This window comes from Chlorocebus sabaeus, chromosome 18, assembly GCF_047675955.1.
Source record: "Chlorocebus sabaeus isolate Y175 chromosome 18, mChlSab1.0.hap1, whole genome shotgun sequence".
Lineage (NCBI taxonomy): Eukaryota > Metazoa > Chordata > Mammalia > Primates > Cercopithecidae > Chlorocebus > Chlorocebus sabaeus.
Window position 1 is genome coordinate 72,316,713 of NC_132921.1, and position 8,324 is coordinate 72,325,036.

The following is an 8,324-nucleotide window of genomic DNA, read 5'->3' on the forward strand; positions in this document are numbered from 1 at the left end:
AAATGCAGATTCGTGAGGTCCATGAATGCTTGCTCTTGTGTACCCACTGGGTTTGGGGTTGCTTGTTACATAGTAATAGGTAGCTAGGACAGGAGACTCACTGTTCATATTTATACCTTTGAAGAATCACTTGGCTAAATCGGTAGTTGGAAACCAGTTTGTGGATTAAAACAGCATTGATTTATCTGTAAAATTCTAGTATTTTATTTAGACTTACTATCACCTGCAGAAGTAGATACATTCTCTGATAGATAATTGTCTACTTTCCACTAGACAATTATCAATGTTTTAACTTCTAGTACGAATGTACTTTCACTTTTAAAAGAAATTTAGACGTACGTGTGTGTGTGTGTGTGTGTGTGAGTTGTTCAAGATCTAGGTATCATGATCATCTCATTATCTTCTCTTCAGTTAAAAGGACCAAACCCATAAAAAGTGGCAGAAATAAAAACAGCAACAAATAAACATAAATGGAAAATTTTGACCCTGAAATCTCAGAGGTTTGCTTTGTAATAATTGAAAAAAGAAAAAGAGAATTTTATTTACTAATTTTATAGCTAGGCTGATTTAGGGCTTGCTAGAAAAGTAGAAATATTATACTTTATTGATTTATGACTCCAGTTTTTCAATTTGTATCTTTAGTTATTTAAAATATAAATGTATCGTGCCCTGATCTTGAGAAGGATTGTATGTAAAATTGCTCGGAATCTTTACATGCATCATCCCAATTAATTCTCACATAATCCCCTGACATAGTGCTAACATCATTCCATTTTCTTTTTTTTTTTTTTGAGACGGAGTCTCGCTCTGTCGCCCAGGCTGGAGTGCAGTGGCGCGATCTCAGCTCACTGCAAGCTCCGCCTCCCGGGTTCACGCCATTCTCCTGCCTCAGCCTCCCGAGTAGCTGGGACTACAGGCGCCCGCCACCTCGCCCGGCTAGTTTTTTGTATTTTTTAGTAGAGATGGGGTTTCACCGTGTTAGCCAGGATGGTCTCAATCTCCTGATCTCATGATCCGCCCGTCTCAGCCTCCCAAAGTGCTGGGATTACAGGCTTGAGCCACCGCGCCCGGCCATCATTCCATTTTCATAGAAGAGGATGCTGAGGTTCATAGAAGTACAGTCATACACTGCCTAACAAGGCTGTGGTCAATGACAGACCCGGTATGGGATGGTGGGCTCATAAAATTATGATGGAGCTGGGTGAGCACTAATCATCTAGTGACGTTGTAGCCTTTCTGTGTCACAGTGCAATACATTATTCATGTGTTGGTGCTGGTGCTGGTATAAACAAACCTGCTCTGCTGCCGGTGGTATAACAGTATAGCACACAATGTAAGGTACAATATATAATACTTAATAATGAAAATAAGCAACTACGTTACTAGTTTATGTGTTTACTATACTTTTTATTGTTATTTTAGAATGTACTCTTTCTACTTATTAAAAAAAGTTAACTATAAAGCAGCCTCAGGCAGATCCCTCAGGAGGTATCCAGAAGGCGCTGTTATCCCAGGAGATGGCAGATCCATGCGTGTTATTGCTATTCACTATTGCTAATGCAATAACTTTCTTCAAAGCTGCATTGGATGAATTAAAACTAGAAATTGTAAATGCCTGCTAGAGGAACTTATGGAGTGAAGCCATGAATGATTTTAAAGGCTTCTCTGGGATCAGTGGAGAAGTTAGGAAAATCATTCATGTAGCAAGACAGATTGGTGGAGAAGGGTTGCTGACATGCTTGCCGAAGTGGCAGAAGATATTGAAGGCCATCAAGAAGGGCTAACAAATGAGGAACTGGAAGAACTTGTTGAATCGTCTGCGGAGAAAGATCAAGAAATGAAGCAGAACCAGCAACATGGACATAATCGAAATGTACTGCAGTATTTCAAATTGCACAGACATTAAAAAAACAAATTATGGAATATCTTAGGATGGAATGCAGTGTTAAAATTACTCATATTCTCACTGAAGAATTGTAATCTCTGCAGCAACACTTCGATGAACTGAAAATTCACACAACATCTGATTGCAGTGTTCTTCCAGCAGATCTCGGCAAAAAAACACAACACAACAAAAAACAAAAAACAAAAAAACAACCCTTCAATTCTCAAGGATCCCCAAACATCAGCATTGTCTGCTCCTGACACCCAGCAAAAAATACACTGTCATGGCACGATGCTCTGGGGTCACGTGAAGCAAGTGATCTTCCCCCTGATGTATCATCAGGAGGACAGTAGTAGCCGAACGATATGTCAAAATGTCTACGTCATTCGCCTCACTTCATGTCATCCCGTAGGCACTGTATCACCTCACATTACCACAGGAAAGGTGAGTGCAGTACAGTAAGATATTTTGAGAGAGAGAAAGAGAGACCAGTCACATGACTTTTATTACAGCCTATTGTCTTAATTGTTCTATTTTATTAGTAGATATGGTTGTTAATCACATATGGTGCCCAGTTTACAAATTAAGCTGTATTTCCGGTATGTATGTGTGTATAGTAAACAGAATAGCATATATAGGGTTGTTTATTATCTGCAGTATTAGGCATTCACTGGGAGTCTTGGCACTATTCCCTGCAGACAAGGGGGAATTACTGTACACATTTGGAGAGATACGTTTTCTTCCATAAATCCACAGAAAATCGAGATGTTCATTGTTGGAATACCTTAAGGGCTCGCAGGACATCAGTAAGGAACACACAGCCAGCCGCACATTTTGGTGAGCCTGTGGAGGGAGATATTCCCTACCTCTAAGCTGTCTGGCCCTTTGTTGGGGTGAGGGGCAGACTTCCGAGGGCAACAAGAACTTCCTGGAGCTCCTAAATGCAAAGCTCATTTGCTTTTTATCACAAAATGTGGTCCAAAAAACAGAGTTCTTATGGCATAAATGCTATTGTCCTAACTCTTTGGGAGAAAAATCTATTTTTCAAAATACTACACAAAAGACTTATCTCGGAAACCATTGCGAGGTTTTAGTTGCTGTAATTAAGAGGTTTCAAACTGTTGTGTAGAATGTCCTTTAAACCATTGAGCACCCCAAGTGTTCATGGTAAAAAGAATCTTACAGTTAAATGAAATTGGTGCTGATATGGAGACACTGAAAATGAGCACACTTTTGTGTATCAGTCGAATGCCCATTCAAGCCTGCAAAGGAAACACTTACTCTAAATATCCTCTCTTCCTCACACATGTTATCGTAACATAAATTGAGGTCAAGATCATGTCTCTCCACCCAACCCCATCAAACAAAAATAAAAGGTCTGCTCCTGGAAACCCTGCCTTCGTTGCTAAATCTCTATGTTAAATAAACAGAGCGTAGAGCGATTTCTACTAGGTGCCGTGATGCATTTCTCAGTCCCTTTCTCACCTGCTTCGCACAGCGCTTGTTGTGCAGTACCACATATCTCCTGTAGATGGCTCTACCTCCCTGTTAGCTCCCTCTATCCAGAAGCGGCTGCAAGTCTTTAAGCTCCTATTAGTAGTTCTGTTGGAGTTTGAATCAGGGACTATGAAATGTAGTTCCAAACCTCACTGACCTAAGTGATAGTGGACACTGTTTATGTAGAAGGGAAAGCCATGAAACATTTAAATAAGGGGAGGCTGGAAAGGTCCACTTGCTGGGATGTGCTGATGGGTGGCATGGTTTAGCCTCAGCAGAGATGCACCGAGGTGCACTAACTTTGGGCAACTCTGTAGAGTCTTTGCAGCATCCCAAAGCATTTTAGCATTTTGAAAAGCTCTGAGAAGTTCCGTAGAAAAAAACCGTGCTGATTTGCAAGAATTTTTTTTTAGAGATTCTACATACTAATTTTAACTATCAATATACATTTTTTTTTTTTTCTTTTGCCTTCTGATTCTTGTGACTGTTCCCGTCAGAAGCATTCTCCTTGACTTCATCTAATACCTTTATACTGTAAGTTTAGGGGTCAAAGCTACAGTATGGTAGCCACGGCTGATTTTATATAGAAAACTTTTTGGAACACAGCCACAGGCATTTGTTGACCTATCATCCCTGGGTGCTGCTTCTGTGCTACAAGGGTAGAGTTGAATGGTTGTGACACAGAAGGTGTGACTTGCAAAACCAAAAAGATTTACTATCTGGCCCTGCAGGGCTGGGCGGGGTCAGGGGCAGCTCCATGGTGTTCTGAATGGCATTTAGCAGCAAGGTCTTCACCTTGGTGCTGTGGGTGAGGTTGAGGCGTGTGGCCCTGGAAGCTGCTTCAGGTGTCCTTCTCAGGCCCCTCCGAGTCCGAGTTGCTCTCAGAGGAGGGAGTGAGGGCAGCGGGCACAGGGGGTCCTTGTTCTCAGCATAGACATCAGCACCAGCCTTCAGAAGGCAGAGGGTGAGGGTCGGGGATTCCAGTCTGGCTGCCACGTGCAGGGGTGTGTTTCCCATAAAGGTGCGAGCGTTCACGTTGGCCCGGAGCTTGGTGACCAGAAAGGTGACCAACCCCAGCGCCTCCATCTCTGTGGCTAGATGCAAGGCTGTTTGGCCCCCCTGCTGCTCTGTGACCTCCACTTCAGCCCCACTGTTCACCAGCAAATCCAGACACTCAGGACTTCGGGCTCGGACCGCCAGGTGTGCTGGATACAGTCCCTCAAAGTCAGGCATGTGCCACAGCTGGGGCACAGCGGGAGCTCCACTCCAAAGCAGTGCACACAGCAACTCCGAGGCACTAGCGCCTGCCTGCAGTGCCAGGTACGTGGCTGAGTCTCCACGCCGATCAGCAGTGCCGGGTCTGCACCCACCTGCAGTCGAAACCTCACCACTCTTGTCTGCCCAGTGATCACCACCAGGTGCAGGGGCGTCTGGTGCAAGTGGTTGGTGAGGTTGACGATGCCGAGGTGCTTGGCGTGGTAGATGACGTGGGCTATCTGCTCCATGACACTGGTCGGCCTGTGGATGACGGCCAGGTGCAGTAGCATGTCTCCGTTCTCATCCGCACTGTCAGCGGGTGGTGCCATCCCACCAGCAGGGCTCTGTGGTGACACCGTAGTGGAGTAGGGCCCGGGCGCTGTGCTGCACCAGGCCGAACGGGCACATATTGTACTCTCAGGCTCGCTACAGCATCTCCAAGGCTTGCGGCTCACACTGGGGGGGCAGGGAGGTAGTCCTGGAGGGGGCGCTCAGCTGTGTGGCTTCCTCCTTGGAGTCCCTTTCAGGCACTGAATGCCAGGCTCTTTATGCCACCCCTGCCCCAACAGCAGGACTCCATTGCCGGCCTCCAGGAGGTGGCTAAGGTAGGAAGTCACCCTGTGGCGGTGGCAAACGCGTCATCCGGGAGGCTGCTGAGTGTCCCGGTGAGGAGTCAATGGAGCCCTGGGGCACGGTGGGTGGCACACTCCAGAGAGCCCCGCCCACTCTGGGGAGCCCTGCCTACTAGCCTGGGGTGTCCGCCTGAGCATGGCTCAGGGCTGTTTCTCTGCTGAGGCCCTTGCTAAGGAGGAAAAGCAAAGTGACGCAGCGGGCCACCTCCAGTCTGGAGGCACCCGAGCCTTACAAATGCCCCCCGTGAGACTTGAGCACAAATTTATCATGATCAGCAAGGCCAGGTTCAAGGAGGGCAGTGGATTTTCGTCTACCAGCCCTTGTCTGCCACAGACCTCCTAAATTGGAAACAACATACTGTCTCCTATACGGAAAAGCCTCAAACCCTCATAGACTTGATGAGGTCCATTTTTCTGACCATAACCCCACCTGGTCAGACTGCCAACAGCTCCTTTTAACTCTGTTCAACACAGAGGAGCACAGGAGAGTGACTCAAGCAGCCCTCCAACGGCAAGAGAACACTATGCCAGATGGTACAAATGATGTCTGGCATTAAGCCCAGGAGTGGTTCCCAGAGATAGACCTCAACTGGGACCTAAATGATGCAGAGGAGCTTCAGCATCTGCAAAGGTATCAGGAGGCACTTCTAAATGGGATAAGAAGTGGGAAGAAAGCAATGAATATAGGAAAGATGTTAGAGGTGCTCCAAAAGACTGATGAGAACCCCAGTTGGTTTTATGAGAGGCTCTGTGAGTCATACCAGCTCTATACTCCATTTGATCCAGAGGCTGCTGAAAATCAGCGCATGGTGAAGACATCATTTCTTAGGCAGGTGCAGGGTGACATTAAGCGGAAACTTCAGAAACAGGAAGGTTTCTCAGGCATGAATGCTACTCAGCTTGTAGATGTGGCCCCTAAGGTGTATGTTTACCATGAACAAGAGGAAAAGAAGGAAACTGAACGGAGGCTTAAGAAAAAGACTGAGCTATTAGTGGCTGCCCTGGTTAAAAGAGAGACTGGCATTGTGAGGGGACATGGACATGGTCGCAGACGTGGTTGTGGAAGAGGTTAGTCTAGACCAGGTTTTGAAGGCTGGAAGAGGCTGGAGAAGGATCAGTGTGCATTGTGCAAAAAGAAAGGACACTGGAAGGTTGAATGTCCAGAGAAAGATAAGGGCAATAGCCATGACCAGGGAGTTTGACTGGAGCCTCTGGCCACCAGTTGCTGTGTTCTGAGATCGGACATCAATCTAATCAGCTTAGCAGAGGTAGCAGGCTATGAGGACTGAGACAGACCGGTCTCCATTTCTTTGGGCCCCCAGGAGCCTATGGTCTCAGTGGAGATGGGGGGCCAACAGATGGACTTTATGGCAGATACCAGAGCTGAGCATTTGGTAGTGATGCAACCTATAAGGCCACTATCCAGGAATTACACAACTATTATTGGGGCAACCAGAGTCTCGGAGAATAGACCCTTCCGTCAATCAAGGAGGTGTATTATTGGAGGATGAGAAGTCCAGCATGAGTTTCTATACCTTCCAAATTGTCCAGTCCCCTTGCTAGGAAGAGACTTACTCCAAAAACTGCAGGCGCAAATTTCTTTCGAGCCGCCAGGGAACGTGTCTTTAAACCTGAGTCAGCCGAAGACTATGGTATTAACCCTCACCTTCCCAAGCGCTGAGGGATGGAGACTATATGCAGAAAGAGCACTTAGGTGAGAAGTGCCAGGACCACTTGAAATGTATGGATTACTTGCAAAGATTCCGGGAATGTAGACTGAAGACAATCCACCCGGATTGGCTGTAAATCAGGCACCAGTCTTGGTGGAGCTAAAGCTTGGAGTGACTCCGGTATGGGTTCGTCAATACTCATTGTTCATAGAGGCCATGAGTGGCATTCAAAAGCACATAGATTGGGTCTTTAAGCATCATAGTGAAGTGCAGGTCCCCTTGGAACACGCCCCTTTTGCTGGTATGGAAGCCAAATGACCAATATAGGCCAGTGCAAGATTTACGCACAGTGAACCGGGCTACAGTTTCCATTCATCCAGTGATACCTGACCCACTGGATGGTTAGGTACTGGATGGTCAATGGATCACGTTCCCGCAAGGGCTGTGTAGTTTACTTGCCTGGATCTCAAAGATACATTCTTCTGTCTACTGCTGGTCCCTGTGAGCCAGCCTATCTTTGCATTTCATTGGGGAAAAACTCAGTCCTATTATGATCCAAAATTCCAGCCTGGGATTTGGTTTGAGATCCATAGTGGGATGAAAGAAGGGAGGCTTCTAAACCAGGTTAGAGTCTCACCTACTCAGAGAGAGACTCAGCTCTGTACTATAATTCTTGTCAAGTGGCATTCACGGGATCTGCCTATCCCATAGTCTCAGCTACCATAGGGAGTTCAAGGAGTAGCAGTTGTGGAAAAAGGAACTGCATGTTTCCTAACTGCACCAGCAGGGTGCCAGAATTAACTTGCTCGATTGTGTATTGAGCTCCACCAATTCCCTGACTACCACAAAACAGCCCATGGTATATATTAAACTGTTAGCAAAACCCGATTGCAGAACAGATACTTGTAGTCTTATAAATCTCACTATCCTGGAACCAGACCAATCTATCTGGGCTACAGGTTATCCCATAATCCTATAAAATGTAGTCAGCAAACAAAGGATAGCTCATATATTATAAGGAAGGCAAAAACCCATTCCATTCCACAATTCCAGGTCCAAAAGAAACTCCTCTCTCCAACAAAGAATCTGTTTGCCCAAGTAGCTGAGAATATAGCTGACAGCCTAGGAATATCCTCGTGTTACGTATATGGAGGAACTAATATGGGAGATCAATGCCCATGGGAGGCAAGGGATTAATGCCTCAAGATAATTTCACTTTGCCTGACTCCACCACTGACTCAACTGTTTCTGGTCCAAGTGTCTGGCTGTTAAAAACCTCCATAATAGGAAGCTTCTGCATTGCTCATTGGGGGAAGGCTTTCACAGATCCAGTAGGAGGACGTACTTGTGTAGGGCAACAGTATTATGATGAAACTAAAGGGA

The 8,324-nt window shown here is 46.0% G+C and overlaps 1 pseudogene; it reads right to left on the bottom strand.

The window, feature by feature from the left end:
- Positions 1 to 4,033: 4,033 nt before the first annotated feature.
- Positions 4,034 to 5,281, bottom strand: LOC103222857 (nuclear factor NF-kappa-B p100 subunit pseudogene; annotated as a pseudogene).
- Positions 5,282 to 8,324: the final 3,043 nt, after the last annotated feature.